The 17,500-nt window shown below is 43.7% G+C and overlaps 1 protein-coding gene across 1 annotated transcript in view; it reads right to left on the bottom strand.

Moving 5' to 3' along the window:
• The window catches only part of Notum (palmitoleoyl-protein carboxylesterase notum), a 56,722-nt gene that overhangs the window by 10,548 nt on the left and 28,674 nt on the right, over window positions 1-17,500 (bottom strand). The gene's annotated exons all lie outside the window — the stretch shown is intronic.

The following is a 17,500-nucleotide window of genomic DNA, read 5'->3' as shown; positions in this document are numbered from 1 at the left end:
ATGATGATGATAATGATAATATTAATAATGGTGATAACAATAATAATAAGTGATGCTGATAATAATGATAATAATAATAAGAAGAATGCTAAAAACAACAACAATAATAGTGATGATAATGCTATCAACAATAATAACGATAATAGTAATAGTAATAACAGCATCCTATTCCCTCCCCCTCCCTCTCCTATTCCCTCCTACTTCCCTCTCCTATTCCCTCCTACTTCCCTCTCCTATTCCCTCCTACTTCCCTCTCCTATTCCCTCCTACTTCCCTCTCCTATTCCCTCCTACTTCCCTCTCCTATTCCCTCCCCCTTCCCTCTCCTATTCCCTCCCCCTTCCCTCTCCTATTCCCTCCTACTTCCCTCTCCTATTCCCTTCCCCTCCCTCTCCTATTCCCTCCTACTTCCCTCTCCTATTCCCTCCCCCTTCCCTCTCCTATTCCCTCCTACTTCCCTCTCCTATTCCCTCCTACTTCCCTCTCCTATTCCCTCCTACTTCCCTCTCCTATTCCCTCCTACTTCCCTCTCCTATTCCCTCCTACTTCCCTCTCCTATTCCCTCCCCCTCCCTCTCCCTTCCCTCTCCCCCCCCTCTCCCTCTCCGTCTCCCTCTCCCTCTCCCTCCTTCCTTTTCCTTTCCTTTACTTCCCTTCCTTACTTGCCCCACCTCTCGTTCTTTCCTTTCCTTTAGACCTTCCCCTACTTCTTCCTCTTTCCTTCCTCCCCTTTCCTTATCTTTCCCTCTTTCTCTTTCCTTCCCTCTTTCTCCTAATCCCTCTTCCCTCCCCTTCTCTCCCTCCCTCCCTCCCTTCCTACGCTTCCTTTCCCTCTTCCTTCCCTCCTCCTCCCTTCCCTCCTTCCCCCACCTCTCCCTCCCTGTCCTCCTCCCCTTCACTTCCCTCCTTCCCCTCCCCCTTCCTATTCCCTCCCCTTTCCCTTCCCTCCTTCCCCCTCCCCCCTCCTATTCCCTCCCCCCTCCCTCTCCTATTCCCTCCCCCTCCCCCTCTCCCGTTTTCCCTTCCTTCCACCCCCGTTATCTCTCTCCTTGTTGTCACTCCCAGTACGCTATCGTTCCCCAGTACCCATCACACTCGAGAAACTGGGACTCATTCATCTCCCTTCCACCCGGTATCCACTTCCTTTCCTCCACCCCCTCTTCCTCTTTTATCCCCTCCCTTCTTCCCCTCTTCCATACTACTCCCATCCACTTCTTACACTCCACCCCCACCTCTCCTACCCTCTCATCCACTACCTCTCCTCTCCCTCTTCCACTTCCTCGCTACCCCTCTTCCCTCCTCCCTCCACCCCTCCCCACACCCCTCCCACTATCCCCACCTCCACCTCCATCCACATCAGTGCCCCAGAACCCATCCATCTGCTGAAACTAGGGTCGGAATTCGCCATCTTCGACACTTAGCAACTCGGTTCACGCTCTTGTTTCGTTTCGAATGTTCGATGAGGTGGAAGAAGCGCGGATATAGCAGCTTGCTTGCTTGCTTGCTTGCTTCCTTTCTTTTTTGTTTCCTTTCTTTCTTTCTTCCCTCCTTCATTCATTCCTTTCCTCTCTCCTTCCTTCCTTCCTTCCCTTCTTCTTTCGTTCTCTCCCTCCTTCCTTCCTTCCCTCCTTCCTTCATTCTTTCTCTCCCTCCTTCCTACCTTCCTTCCCTACTTCCTTTATTCCTTTCCTCTCTACTTCATTCCACCTCTTACTCTTTCATTAATTCCCTTCCATACTTCCCTTCCTCCCTCCCTTCTTCCTTCTTTCCTTCCCTCCCTCCTCCCTCCCACAACACAAATTGTAGTGAGAATATACATACATATATATATATAAACTAATTCTATCTATCTATCTTTCTATCTATCTATGTCTACATCTATCTATCTTTACATCTATCTATCCATCAATCTATCTATCTCTCTATTCATCTATCTATTCATCTATTTATCTATCTATCTAAAGCATACATACATAGAGGTTAGCATATGCGCGCGCGCGTGTGTGAACAGTATACAGAACATGTATCATTTACACACAAAGGATAATGTTAATGAATCTAACACTATATAAATAAGAAGTATTATAGTTTTCATCTATTAGTAAGAATGGTGTTGAAGGCAGCAATAAGAGTATCACTTATAAAGAGGATGATAATAACAACAATTATGATGATATTGAGGGTAATGATAGTAAAAAAAACTAATGAGATTGATGTTGATTATGATGATACAATAATAATAATAATAATACTAAAAATAAAAACAATAACAATAAGAAAAGATGATAATTACAAATGTGATTTTGATAATAACAGTTAAAATAATGCTGTTTATTACAATGGTAACAATATCAATAATGATAACGTTAAAACAATAACAGCATATTGTGAAAAATGATAATGATAACATTCATAATTATTATCATCATTATGGTATTATCAACTAGGATAATGATAGTGATGCAATTATTATAATGACGCGGGTATTAATGACGATAATAATAATGATAATGATGATAATAACAGTAATTATAATGATGGTAATAACAATAGTGATACAGATGGTAATGATAGTGAAAAGGGTAATTATGAAAACGATGATGATAATGATGAGGATCATGATAATTATGATAATAAGGAAAATAATAATAATAATAATAATGATGATGACAATAACAATAACGATAAGGGTAATGATAATAACAACAATAATAACAATAATAACAATACCTCCTACCACCATCTCCCCCCCCCCTACCCACCGACTCCACCTCCTCTCTCCCTCTTCCTCCCCCCACCACCCGCCCTCCCCCAACACCACCCCCTCTCCCCCAAACTAACCCTTCCCCCAACCACCCCTCCCACCACACTAACCCATCCCCCAACCACCCCTCCCCCCAAACAAACCCTTCCCCCCACCACCCCTTCCCCCAAACTACCCCCCTCTCCTCCTCCTCCCCCTCCCCCTCCCCCCCATTAAAAAAAAGTGCCGTCGACACCCCGGGATCACGCGAGCCCCCGTGTCAGTTTCCCAGCTGATCCGACAGTAAACAAAGGCATCAGGCAAAGCAGGGCGCCGAAACCAATGCCTTGTTACAACCAACCATAACAATTCTGTTCATAAACAGGTCCTGTTACAGTTACTTATAGTTTTTTTTTTTTTTTTTTCTTTTTTGATAGAGCTTTTGTTTTTGTTCGTATCTTTAGTATTGTTCTTGTTTGTTTTATTCTCCTTCGTTTGGTTTTGTTTGTTGTTGTTTGGCTTTGTCGTTGGGTATCCGTGAGAGAGAGAGGGAGGGAGGGAGGGAGGGAGGGAGGGAGAAAGAGAGAGAGAGAGAGAGAGAGAGAGAGAGAGAGAGAGAGAGAGAGAGAGAGAGAGAGAGGGGAGGGGGGGGGGAGAGAAAAGGAAAAGGAGAGAGAGAGAGAGAGAGAGAGAGAGAGAGAGAGAGAGAGAGAGAGAGAGAGAGAGAGAGAGAGAGAGAGAGAGAGAGAAAGAGAGAGAGAGAGAGAGAGAGAGAGAGAGAGAGATAAAGAGAAAGAGACAGAGATAAAGAGAGAGAGACAGAGAGAGTGAGAAAGAGAGAGAGACATAGAGAGAACGGAGAGAGAGAGAGAGAGAGAGAACGACATAGAGAGAACGGGGAGAGAGAGAGAGAGAGAGAGAGAGAGAGAGAGAGAGAGAGAGAGAGAGAGAGAGAGAGAGAGAGAGAGAGAGAGAGAGAGAGACAGAGAGAGAGAGAGAGAGAGAGAGGGAGAGAGAGGGAGAGACAGAGAGAGAGAGAGAGAGAGAGAGAGAGACAGAGAGAGAGAGAGAGAGAGAGAGAGAGAGAGAGAGAGAGAGATAGACAGAGAACCATGCCATTATCACATACCATTGGCCGAACTTTCTCTATAATTTACAAGATCACAAGCAAGGTGCCGCGACGGAGCGAGCGAGCGAGTGAGCGAGCGAGCGAGAGAGCGAGAGAGCAAAGAGTCTCCCAGAATCACACACCCATTCCCGGTTTCTGCCCGTAACTCACCGCTTCAATGGTCCTGTTATCTCTTATCACCGGACCTCGCATTCATCTCCTCCCTCCCCCCCTCACCCCTCCTCCCTCCCTTCCCCCTCACCTCCCCCTAAACCCTGACCTCGTTTCCTCTTAATTAACACAGAGCATAAAAGAAGAGGAGAGCTGATTGCAAGGCATGGTGTTCCTAGCGGCATCAAGTTATTTATTTGGAGCCATTACCAGGCTGTCGGGGAGGGAGGTTGCAATGAGCCGGCCGCGGATTTGCAAAGTCAAACTCTACCTGGGGACGACTCGACTATTGGTGATCGTGGGATTGTTTGTGTTTGTTTGTGTGTGTGTTGTGTGTGTGTTGTGTTGTGTGTTGTGTTGTGTTGTGTTGTGTTGTGTTGTGTTGTGTTGTGTGTGTGTTGTGTTGTGTTGTGTTGTGTGTGTGTGTGTGCGTATTCATCTATACATAAATACATATATATATCCTTCTTACACAATCACACACACATAAATACACACACACACACACACACACACATATCATCATCATCATCAGCCTGTATCAATCCACTGCAGGACGTAGGCCTCTCTCTCTCTCTCTCTCTCTCTCTCTCTCTCTCTCTCTCTCTATATATATATATATATAATATAATATATATATATATATATATATATATATATATATATATATATACATACATATACACACACACACACATACACACACATGTGTATTATGTTATATCATGTTTGAATAAAGATATGTATGTATATATGCATTTATGTATGTATGTATGTATGCATATATTACGTAAGTATGCATGAATATATGTATGAAGTATATATCAACTCTCTCTCTCCCATTCACCATTTCTCTTCATTCAATTTTCCTCTCATTATACCTCTCTTCCCTCGACTATTTATATCTCTCCCTTCTATCTCTCACTTTCGTTCTCTAGATATCTCTACTCTCTCTCTCTTTATCACTCACACATTTTCAATCTCTATTCTCTCTGTCTCTGTCTGTCTGTCTGTCTCTCTCTCTCTCTCTCTCTCTCTCTCTCTCTCTCTCTTCCCATCACCACATCTATCTCCCCAATAAAAAGCAGCAAAAAACAAAACCAGAAACAAAAGACAACCGTTTTTCTGTCCAAAAGAATTCTCTCTCGATTGGCAGAGTAAGAGTGCCAACTCACCGTAAGAAAAGCTCATTGAAAAATAATTATAAAGAAGAGAGTGAGTGAGTGAGTGAGAGAGAGAGAGAGAGAGAGAGAGAGAGAGAGAGAGAGAGAGAGAGAGAGAGAGAGAGAGAGAGAGAGAGAGAGAGAGAGAGCAAGAAAGAGAGAGACAGGTAGAAAGGGAGAGAGGACAAGAGAGATACATAGCAAGCGCAAAAGAGAACAGAGAGAGAAAGAAAAACAAAAGCAAGTTAGACAAAAAAAAAAAAAGGAAAGCAAAAAAGAATAAAAACCGCAGTAACCAGACCGAGAACGAGAAAGAGGAATAAATAGAGAACGACAGCAGTAGAGACAACAATTGAGGGCGAGGGAGATAAAGAGAAGGAAAGAGCGGACGGGACGTTGATAAATGTTCCCGAGTCCGCGCTTTCTTCGGGGTAACTAAACGGCGCCCGCCATGGCCGCTTGACTTACAACCCCTTCGTGTAGTAGCTTGGTTATTATGATAACAATCCAGACGCGAGACGTATGATGTGATAATTTATGCGGCTACATTGTATAAGGTGAGATAGAAACCGCAGATGCAACCGCCTAATTTTAACCCTGGGCCGACAGGGCGGTGCGGTCTGTTTGAATTGCCTATTCGCTCCTTCGCTTCGCTTTTGTTTTTCTCTCCCTCGTTCTCGCTGTCCTCCTCCCTCTTGCTTTGTGCTTCTTTTCCGATAGTTCTTTCTTTTTGTGAGTAATATCTTTGTTTCTTTTCTCTCTCTCTGTCTCTCGTTTCTCTTTCTCTTTCTCTCTTTCTCTCTCTCTCTCTCTCTCTCTCTCTCTCTCTCTCTCTCTCTCTCTCTCTCTCTCTCTCTCTCTCTCTCTCTCTCTCTCTCTCTCTCTCTCTCTCTCTCTCTCTCTCTCTCTCTCTCGTTGTACAAGCCAACCAGGAGCAGTTCTTGTGTCTATTTATGTGCATACATTGTATATATTATGATTCTTTTTCAAAATCAAAATCAATCCGTTTTATTTCTCGCTTCTGTCTTTCCCTCTAGTCTCTCTCTGTTTCTGTCTCTGCCTCTATCACTGTCTCTCTCTCTCTCTCTCTCTCTCTCTCTCTCTCTCTCTCTCTCTACGTCCTTCCTTTTTCGAGAACATTCTTGACACTTAAGAGGAATACGAAAAAAAAATACGAAAAATTTATATATATATATATATATATATATATATATATATAAATGTATATTTATTTAACTATATAAATGACAAAAAAAATCGAATGTGAATCAAGCGTAAATGATTGGAGTAAATTATTTACGATTGGAGTAAATGGCCGAGAGTAAATCATGCGTATTGCAGGATAGTCGTTCGTTTAGGATTCCTCCCCTTCGAGGAAATTCATGAACAGGAACGACTATGCAGAGGGAAGGCGAGGGGGCTTAATCATATACGCCTGGTTGCCCGGTAGTGTGTGTGTGTGTGTGTGTGTGTGTGTGTGTGTGTGTGTGTGTGTGTGTGTGTGTGTGTGTGTGTGTGTGTGTGTGTGTGTGTGTGTGTGTGTGTGTGTGTGGAGAGAGGTTTTATAAGTGTGTGTGTTGCGTGCGATTGAGAGAGAAAGAGAAAGAGGGGGGTGAGGGAGAGAGCGAGATAGAGAGATAGATAGATAGATAGATAGGTAGAGAGAGAGAGAGAGAGAGAGAGAGAGAGAGAGAGAGGGAGTGAGAGAGAGTGAGAGAGAGAGAGAGAGAGTGTGTTTATATAATTCTTTGTACCCAAGTGTGAGTCTATTTAATCTTGCACTTATTATCTAAGCCTTCTTGTACTATCTCAGATACACACACAAAAAGGCCATTAAATCGGCAACATGATGAAAATAAAGAAACAAATAAAAAAGAAGTAGTAATAATGACAATAAAAATAGATCGATTTATCATAGACTTTTACCCCAAGCCTCTCGCGTGTCTGGGCTAGATTTAATTTCCAGATTTATAAGTGAACTGATTTATAAAGATTATATGAGACCGGGTTTGATGACAGAAAAAAGATACATGAAACTAGTTTTTTTTTTTTTTTTGTTCTCTTTTCTTGTGTCTAAATCTGTGCTACATATCAGCACATTTTACACTGATTTACTATTAATGCATTTACTTTAGCACATGATTAAGTATTTACATAATACACGTAACGTACAAATACACTCATACACACACGCACACACAAACACACACACACACACACACAAACAATCACACACACACACAAACACACACACACGCACACACACAAACAATCACACACATACACACACACACAATCACACACACACACATAAACAATCACACACACACACACACAAATACACACACACAAATACACAATCCCAACCACATAAACTGAGCCTAAGCCTACACACCCTCCAGGCCTCCCCAACTTCCTCAGCCTCACAGACCTCATCCCATAGGACATCTGTCAAGGATGCCACAAAGCCGAGAGATGGAATGTAGGATGCTGTCCACTCTATTATAAAGACGTCAGATGCTCTTCTCTCGCCGTGGAATGTGTAGGATTCGGAGGGAGGGGGAGGGAGGGGGAGGGAGGGGGAAGGGAGGGAGGGAGGGAGGGAGGGAAAAGGGGAGAGGGAGGGAGGGAGGGAGGAGGGAGGGGGGAGGGGAGGGAGGGAGGGGGAGGGAGGGAGGGAAGGAGGGGGAAGGGAGGGAGGGGAGGGAGGGAGGGGGGAGGGGGGGGGGGGAAAGGGAGGGAGGGAGGGAGGGAATGAAAGGGTGAAGAATGTAAATGTGATATTCTTTGATAAGGGTGCGTTTATATGGCTGTATATATTATATAAGTGTGTATCTTTCTATCTATTCACATACATATACATATATATTGTATAAATCATATATATGTATACAGAGTACGTGTGTGTCTGTGTATGTATATATATATGTATATATATATATATATATATATATATATATATATATATATATATGTGTGTGTGTGTGTGTGTGTGTGTGTGTGTGGTGTGTGTGTTTGTGTGTGTGTGTGTGTGTTCATATATATATATATTTATATATATATATAATATATATTATATAAATATATATATATTATATATAAAATGTATGTATGTATATACATATATGCACACATATTAACATATATATATATATATATATATATATATATATATATATATATATATATATATATATACATATACTTACGAGGTATATACACAATACGGAGAAAAATCCTTCTCCGTTCTATCACCCCCCTTCCCCCCCATACACTCCCTTCGTCTTGCACTGCCAATGCATCACCAGACTCCCCCCCCCCCTCACTCCCGTCCTCAATATCATTCAATATCATTCACTCCACACCCGACGGAGAAGAAGGAGGAGGAGGAGAAAAAAGTGATGAATAGGGAGTAGGAGGAAAAGAGGAAATAGAGGAAGGAAATTGATGATGATGCAAATGATAATAATATCATTGATGATGTCAAAAATAACGATAATATTGATAATGATGGAGATGGTGATGATTATGAAAATGATGATATAAATCATAACAATAATGATAATGATAATAACAACTACAAAAACAACAATAATAATATAAATAATAATGTAATAATAAGATCAGAATTAGCGTGATGACACGTAGAGGATATAATAAGGAGGAGAAGAAGAAGAAGAAGAATGAGTAAGAAGGAGAAGAAGTAGAAGAAAAAGAAGAAGGAGAAGGAGTAGGAGGAGGAGGAGGAAGAAGAAGGGGAAGGGAAAAGAAGAAGGAATAATAATAAAAAAATAAGAAAAAGAAGAAGGAAAAGAAAGAAGAAGAAGGAGGAGGATTAGGGAGAAGAAGAAGGAGGAGGAATAGGAAGCAGAAGGAAGAAGAAGAAAAAGAAGAAGAAGCACAAGAAGGAAAAGGAGAAGGGAGAAGAAGGATGGTAAAAAGAAGAAAAAGAAGAAGAAGAAGAAGGTAGAGGAAGAAGGAATAATAAGAAGGTAGAGGAGAAAGAAGAAGAAGAAGAATGAGGAAGAGGGAAGAAGGGCGCGCGTTATCACCTGCGACTGTGTTTACGAGAATCGCCATTTGATTATCTCCCTCAGAGGACACCGCACTCGTTCGTATGCCTGCGCTAAATCGACTTGGCTTCGGCTTCGGTTTGATATTGGCTTCGGGTCGTTTTCCACTCTTTTTTTTAGGAGGGTGGAGGGGGTAGGGGGGATTTATGATTTTTATTGTGTATTTATGGTGTATGGTGTATCATTGTTCATGGGATTTCGTTAGCATTATTGTAACGAGAGTATGAATTAATGATCATATGCAAAATGATCAAAACCACACACACACACAAGTAAACGAATAGACAAGAAATAAAAACTATACAAATATAAGAAAGAAGCAGCCAGCGAGAACGAAAACGTCTGAAGAGACACAGAAAGAAATGAAGAAAAAAAAAATTAGCGTCGCCTTATCAACTGTGGCGTGCTCTTCCCGTAGAGTTATTCGCACGTATCGCCGCCACGGTCGAGTGAACACGACCCAAGGATGCGAAGAGACTTTGGGGAAAGAAAAAGTGAAGAGAGAGAGAGAGAGAGAGAGAGAGAGAGAGAGAGAGAGAGAGAGAGAGAGAGAGAGAGAGAGAGAGAGAGAGAGAGAGAGAGAGAGAGAGAAAGAAAGAGAGAGAGGGAAAGAAAGAGAGGGAGAAATGGAATACATAAAGAGGAAAGGAGAGTGAGATGAAGGACGGAGGGGGAAAAATAAAGAAAAGGCGAGGAGAATGAGAGGAAAGTGGGGAAATAGAGAGACATTAAAGAAAAGAAGAAATAGGAGAGAAGAGGGAGATGAAAGAAGGAAGAAGGGGAGGAGTGGAAAATGAGAGAATAAGAAGGGAAAATGCAAAAAAAAGAAGGGTAGGGAAAGAGTTAAGAGAGAGAATGAAGAAAGAAAAGGAGGAAAAGAAAGGGAAATGATGAAAAACTATAAAAAGAAAATGAAACAGAGAAAATAAGATAAAAGAGAGAAAAAAATGACTGAAAAAAGGAATAGATGGGAGGGAAAAAACGGAATGATAAATGATAAAATAAAGAGAGACCTATAGTGTACAGAATAAGAAGAGAGATGAATCTTTAAGTATCATCCCTTAAAAGAAAAATGTCACGAAGAACAACAAATAAAATACGTGATAATAATGAACGCCTGACATGAAAGACTTTTTTCTTTACATTTTCCGCCGCAAATAAAGAATATCAACAAAATCTAAGTATATGCGGAGTAACAACACCAACAACAACACACACACAAACACACACACATACACACAAACACACACACATATACACAAACACACACACACATACACAAACACACACACACAAACACACACAAAACAGCAGATAAAAACACGAAAATAGGTCAAGCTAATTGTATCCACACATTACGTATATTATAACTGAATTTAATATCTAGGGGATTTCGCCCCCTTCCTATGACACATTTTCATTGAGGGACTGGTATACAAAATGGTCTACATTTATAATTCATTTTGAGATCGTTCGCGCCATCTTGAAAAGGATTTGAATTTTTTAACGGCTTTAGGATCGGTAACGACTCTTGTCACGTGACGGTTTCTTGTTGATTGACTTCGTTTGGATTTTAGGTATTTAATCTTAGGCGTCTTTCCAAATATTATTCAGATATTAAGGGGATGTTACAATTGTTATTTTTCTTTTGTTTTCAGAATATTAAAATGATAGATGAAGTAGTTGTAGTAAGGGTAATAATAATAACAATAATAATGATGATAAAAATGATAACAAATAGTAAGGGCAACTATAACAGATAATAATGATGATAATGATAATAGCAATAATAATGATAATAATAATTATAATAATAATGATAATGAGGATGATAACATTAATAATAATAACAATGATAATAATAGTAATTATGATAACAATGATAATAATGATAATGATGATAATAATTGTAACAATAATAACGATGATGATGACAACAAAGAAACCAAAACACGTCAAAGAGGAAAGGAGAAGAAGAGGAAGAAGAAAACTAGGTAAAAAAAGTCATATGTATATGATAATAGTCCACAATGTAATTATAATACGCATGTATAAGTATATCCCAGTATGCTTGTATATATATCTAAACAACGTCAGTTTTTGCATGCATTCTCTTGTGGACACAACAACAACAATGTGTGTGTGTGTGTGTGTGTGTGTGTGTGTGTGTGTGTGTGTGTGTGTGTGTGTGTGTGTGTGTGTGTGTGTGTGTGTGTGTGTGTGTGTGTGTGTGTGTGTGTGTGTGTGTGTGTATGCGTGTGCGTATGCGTGTGCGTGTATGTGTGTGTATGCGTGTGTATTTGCGTGTGTGTGAATTACGTGTGTTTATATTCGTATTTTGAGTGTGCGTGTACGCATGAAGCGTGTGTGTATGCGTGTTTTGAGAGTGTATGTGTGTGTGTGCGCATGAAGCTTGTGAGTGCGCCTTAGGTCCGGCCGAGAGCTCGAGCGGCAGATCAAACGGCGGAGAACTGCCTGGCCGGATCAGCTGCCGCCATCACCTCCCCTTCCGCTCCCTGGTCCGGCTGAGGCCCTCTCTCGCTCTCTCTCTCTCCCTCTCTCTGTATCTCTCTCTCTCTCTCTCTCTCTCTCTCTGTATCTCTATCTCTCTCTCTGTATCTCGCTCTTTCTCTCTCTTTCTCTGTATCTCTCTCTCTCTCTCTCTTTCTCTCCCTCTCTCTCCCTCTCTCTCTTGCTCTCCCTCTCTCTGTATCTCGCTCTCTCACTCTCTCTCTCTCGCTCTCGCTCTCTCTCTTGCTCTCTCTCTCTCTCTCTCTCTATCTCTCTTTCTCTTTATCTCTCTCTCTCTCTCTCTTTTTCTCTGCATGTCTCTCTCTCTCTCTTCTTCTCTTTCTCTTTCTCTTTCTCTCTCTCTCTCTCCCTCTCCCTCTCTCTCTCTATCCCTCTCTTCCTTTCTCTCCCTACCCCCCTCTCTCTCTCCGTCCCTCTCTTTCTTTATTTCTCTCCCTCTATCTTCCTCTTTCCCTCCTTCCCTCCCCATTCACTAACCCTTCCTCCCTCCCTTCCTCTTTCCCTCCCCATTCACTAACCCTTCCTCCCTCCCTTCCTCTTTCCCTCCCCATTTCCTAACCCTTCCTCCCTTCCTCTTTCCCTCTTTCCCTCCCCATTCCCTAACCCTTCGTCCCTCCCTCCATCCCTTCCTCTTTCCCTCCTTCCCTCCCCATCCACTAGCCCTTCCTTCCTCCCTCCCTCCCTCCCTTCCTTCCTCTTTCCCTCCTTCCCTCCCCATTCACTAACCCTTCCTCCCTCCCTCCCTCCCTTCCTTCCTCTTTCCCTCCTTTCCTCCCCATTCCCTAACCCTTCCTTCCTCCCTCCCTCCCTCTCTTCCTTCCTCTTTCCCTCCTTCCCTCCCTCGATGGCGTGACAAGTTAGTGTGGTCGTTTTGTAACTCGAGTATGTGGTTGAGTGGTAGTGGTGTCGTTTTAGAGTTTGGCATAGATGGTGCGTGCGTGCGTGTGTGCGTGTGTGCGTGTGTGTGTGTGTGTGTGTGTGTGTGTGTGTGTGTGTGTGTGTGTGTGTGTGTGTGTGTGTGTGTGTGTGTGTGTGTGTGTAGTGTGTGTGTGTGTTTGTGTGTGTGTGTGTGTGTGTGTGTGTGTGTGTGTGTGTGTGTTTGTTTGTTTGTTTGTTTGTTTGTTTGTTTGTGTGTGTGTGTGTGTGATTCACCAAAACAAATCTCTGATGCAATATTAGATTATGCACTTCCTCTCTTTACATAATCCGTTACGTATTTTCACGTTTGTGCAATTATCGAATAATTTTCAAGAGAGGGAGAGAGAGGGAGAGAGAGGGAGAGAGAGAGAGAGAGAGAGAGAGAGAGAGAGAGAGAGAGAGAGAGAGAGAGAGAGAGAGAGAGAGAGAGAGAGAGAGAGAGAGAGAGAGAGAGAGAGAGAGAGAGAGAGAGAGAGAGAGAAAGAAAGAGAGAGAGAAACACACAGAGAGAAAAACAGACAGGCAGAGATGAACAGACAGATAGAGAGAGAGAGAGAGAGAGAGAGAGAGAGAGAGAGAGAGAGAGAGAGAGAGAGAGAGAGAGAGAGAGAGAGAGAGAGAGAGAGAGAGAGAGAAAGAAATAGAAAGAAAGAGAGAGAGAAACACACACAGAGAAAAACAGATAAACAGAGATAAATAGACAGATAAATACAGAGATAAATAGACATATAAATAGAGAGAGAGAGAGAGAAAGACATAGATAGAGAGAGAGAGAGAGATATAGATAGAGAGAGAGAGAGACATAGATAGAGAGAGAAAGACATAGATAGAGAGAGAGAGAGACATAGATAGATAGAGAGAGAGAGAGAATGAGCGCCAAAAAACGAGAGCGAGCACCCCGACGCCTGGCGGCCGAGGAAGAGTAACACAAAGCGGGATGTCAACACGTCCCGGCGAGGCAGCGGCGGCAGAGGAAACCGTATCACGCTCACTGGTAGAGTCCACGAGCGATTTTTTTTTTTTTTTTATTATTATTATTATTTTTTTTTGTATGTTTTTTTTTCTTCTCTCTCTTTTTGTATTTTTTATTTTTGTTATGTTATTCTTTTCTCTTCTATCTCTCTTGTTTATTTCCTATTTTTATTATGTTTCTTTCTTCTTTTCTCTCTTTTTTATTTTTTTTATTTTTTTTTGGGGGGGTGGGGTAGGTCTTTTTTTTATTTAAGCTGTTCGTGTTCTTGTATTTGTGTGGTTTGGAATGCTTGGGTGTAGGGAGGGAAGATGAAAGGGAGGAAGGGAGGAAGGGAAAGAAGGGAGAAAAAGAAGGAGAAAGAAGAGAGGTAAGTTAGAGAGGAAATGAGGGAGAATGGGTAGGGAGGGAAGGGAGGGAGGGAGAGAGGGAAGGAAGGAGGAAAATGGAGAAAGGGAAGGAAGGAGGGGTATGGAGAAAGGGAGTGAGGAAGATGGAAGGGAGGAAAGGAGGAAGAGTAAAAAGGAAATAGGGGGAATGAAAGTGAGGTGGGGTAGGGAGGGAGGGAGGGAAGAAGTAGGGGTAGGAAGGAAAGGAGGGAGGGAGGGAAAATTAAAGAGAGTTGGGGTAGGAAGGGAAGGAGGGAGGAGGGGTAAGGAGGAAGGGAAAGAAGGGAGGGAAGGATGGTGGGGAGAGGGAGGTAAGGGAGAGGTGGTGGGGCGACGGTTACAGAGAGGAAGGAGAAGGAGAAGGAGAGAGTTGGGAGGAGAGGATGGTGGGGTGAAGGAGGAGTGGAAGGAGGGAGGGGTAGGGGAGAGGGGAGAGGGTGAGGGGGAGTAAGACAGGATATAATTTATAGCCGAGAGAAAATTATAATGGACAATAAGCATGTCCCGTTTAGGGTGTTTGCTTTCGGTTTTATTTACATTGTTGTGCTATTTTTCATCATTACTTTTTTATCTTTTTTTCCTAAGGGGGGGAGGGGTAGGAGGGAGATTAAGTAAGTCTGTCGTCAATAAACGCTCGAACACGGACTGTGGGGGGTAGGGGGTGTAGGCGCGGAGAGAGGGGGGTCATTTTTAAGTGGGTATCAGGGTATAATGACCCCGCTTATCCTATAATAATCGTTATAATATTTAGATTTAAAAAAAATCCGCTTGACAACATATCCGCATCCACACTGTGACACCAATAAGTATAACGAATATAATGGTGATTCTAATATCTCGTATGTTCTTTTAATACGACAATAATGAGCTGAACTTTTTCACACGCGCAAGCACACACACATACACACACTTATAAACACATTTTCTAGCTCTGTTTGTCTCTGTTTCTCTCTCTCTCTCTCTCTCTCTCTCTCTCTCTCTCTCTCTCTCTCTCTCTATATCTTATATATTATATATATCTTATATATATATATATATAACTATATATACATATATCTATCCATATATATATATATATATATATATATATATATATATATATATATATATATATCTTTCTCTATCTATCACTCCCTCACTCTCTCTTTCACTCTATCTCTCCTCTTCCTCTCTCTCTCTCTCTCTCTCTCTCTCTCTCTCTCTCTCTCTCTCTCTCTCTCTCTCTCTCTCTCTCTCTCTCTCTCTCTCTCTTTCTCTCTCTCTCTCTCTCTTTCTCTATCTATCTATATATTTATCGCTCCTCCCCCCCCCCTCTCTCTCTCTTGTTCGGTCGCTCCCTCACACACACACGCGCGCGCGCGGGTTGGCGCCGCCGGGAGCCGCGTCAGCCGCGCCGCAGAGGCAATAAAAGCGCATCGGTGCCTCGTCCGGCGTCAAAGGGTTAATCGGGTCGCGTCGGGTCGGATCGCTTAAGAGGGGGTAGGGGTAGGGTGGGGGTGGGAGGAGAAGGGGTAGGCCGAGGGGGTGGGAAGATAAGGGGTAGGCCGAGGGGGTGGTGGGGAAGGGGGAGGTGTGAGAGGGAGGGAAGGAGGAAGGGGGAGGGAAAGGGGAAAGCGGGGGGGTTGAGGGGTTGGGGAAGTGGGAGGGAAGGAGAACGGGGCATGGGAGAGAAGGGAGGAAGGAGAAGGAGGAAGAGATGAAGAGCAGCGTGAAAGGGGAAAGGGGATGGAGGAATTGAGAGGGAAGCAGAGATAGAGGGAACAAGAGGAAAAACAGATGAGGGAAAAAGAGGAAAAGCAGAGGCGGTTACAAGAGGAAAGAAGAAGGAATTGAGAGGAAAGCTGAGATAGAGGGAGCAAGAGGAAAACCAAAAGAGGGAACAAGAAGAAAGAAGAGATGAAGGAAGCAAGAGGAAAAGCAGAAGAGGGAACAAGAAGAAAGCATATATAGAGGGAGCAAGAGGAAAAGCAGAAGGGGAACAAGAAGAAAGATGAAATAGAGGGAGCAAGAGGAAAATAGATGAAGGGGCAAGAGGAAACCAGAAGAAGGAATTGAGAGGAAAGCAGAAATAGAGGGAACAAGAAGAAAAGCAGATGAGGGAAAAAGAGGAAAAGAAGGAGAGGGAGCAAGAGGAAAGAAAAAGCAATTGAGAGGAAAACAGAAATAGAGGGAACAAGAGGGGCAAAAAACAGGAGAAGAAACAAGCGGGGAAAAAACAAAAGGAAAAAAATGAAAGGTAAGAGAAAGTGGAGGTGGGGATAGGGATGGATGGAGGGAGGGAGGGGGGAGGGGGACGTGAAGAGACGGAGGGAGGGGAGGGAAAGGAGGAGGGGGGGATGTATCCTAACCCTCTCCTACGCGACGCCGGCAAGAAAGTTTTACGACGGGGGCCGAAGGAGCCAAAGGAGACGAAGAAACCGACAGCGGCGACAGCGGGCGGCCGACAGAGACGGAGACAACAACGAGAGAAACTAAGTGTGTCATTCGATCTCTTATCGGGGGGGGGGTGGAAGGGGGAAGAGGGGGAAGGAGGTGGTGGGAGGAGGAGGAGGGAGGAAGAAGGGGAAGGAGGTGGTGGGAAGAGGAGGAGGGAGGAGAAGAGGGGGAAGGAGGTGGTGGGAGGAGGAGGAGGGGGGGAGAGGGGGAAGGAGGAGGGGTTGGAGAGGGGGGGCGGAGAAGGAAGCAGACAGAGAGAGAGGAGAAGGGGAAGAAGGGAGAAGAAGGGGAAGGAAGGAGAAGGGAAGAAAGGGGAAAGAAGGATAAGAGAGGAAGGGAAGAAGAAATAGGAGTAAGGAAAGGAGACCACGGAGGGAAGGAAGAAGGCAGTAGGGGGGAGGAGTAAGAGGGAGAGAAGGGGGGAGAGGGAGAGGGGGGGAGAGGGGGCAAGAGGAGGGAGAGGGGGCACGACGGAGGAGAAGGGGGAGGGGGAGGGGAAGGGGAGGGGAAGGGGGAGGGGAGGGGAAGGGGAAGGGGAGGCGGGAGATGCGACAAACAGGGTATCAATGGCGTGATTATTGCTCTTATGGCTCGTATCTGTCGCGGCAGCCATAATTTGGCGGATATATTTTCAAAGGACGTTTGGGGGAGGGGAGTGGGGGCAGTGGGGGGGGGGTAGGTAGTATGAAAGAGGGTGGGGGGGATGGTGGAGAAAAAGGGAAGAGAGGACGGAGAAGGACGGGGAGGGGGAGGAAGAAGAGGAGGGGGAGGAGGAGGAAAAGGATGATGGGAAGAAGAAGAGGAATAGGAAAGGGAGGAGGAGGGGTTTGATTGGAGAAAAGGGAGGAAGAGGACGACGACAAAGAGGAAGAAGAGGAAGAGGAGGAGGAGGAAGATGAGGAGAGGGGGAGGTAGGAGGTGGAGCAAGGGTAGGGTAAGGAGGATGAAGAAGAAAAAGAGGAGAGGAAGGGAAAATAAGAGGAGAAGGAGGAGGACAGA

This window comes from Penaeus japonicus, unplaced genomic scaffold (assembly GCF_977035675.1).
Source record: "Penaeus japonicus unplaced genomic scaffold, GWHDUDI00000001_assembly GWHDUDI00000002, whole genome shotgun sequence".
NCBI lineage: Eukaryota > Metazoa > Arthropoda > Malacostraca > Decapoda > Penaeidae > Penaeus > Penaeus japonicus.
The sequence above is the reverse complement of the archived record's forward strand: the minus strand, read 5'-3'. Positions and strand labels throughout refer to the sequence as shown.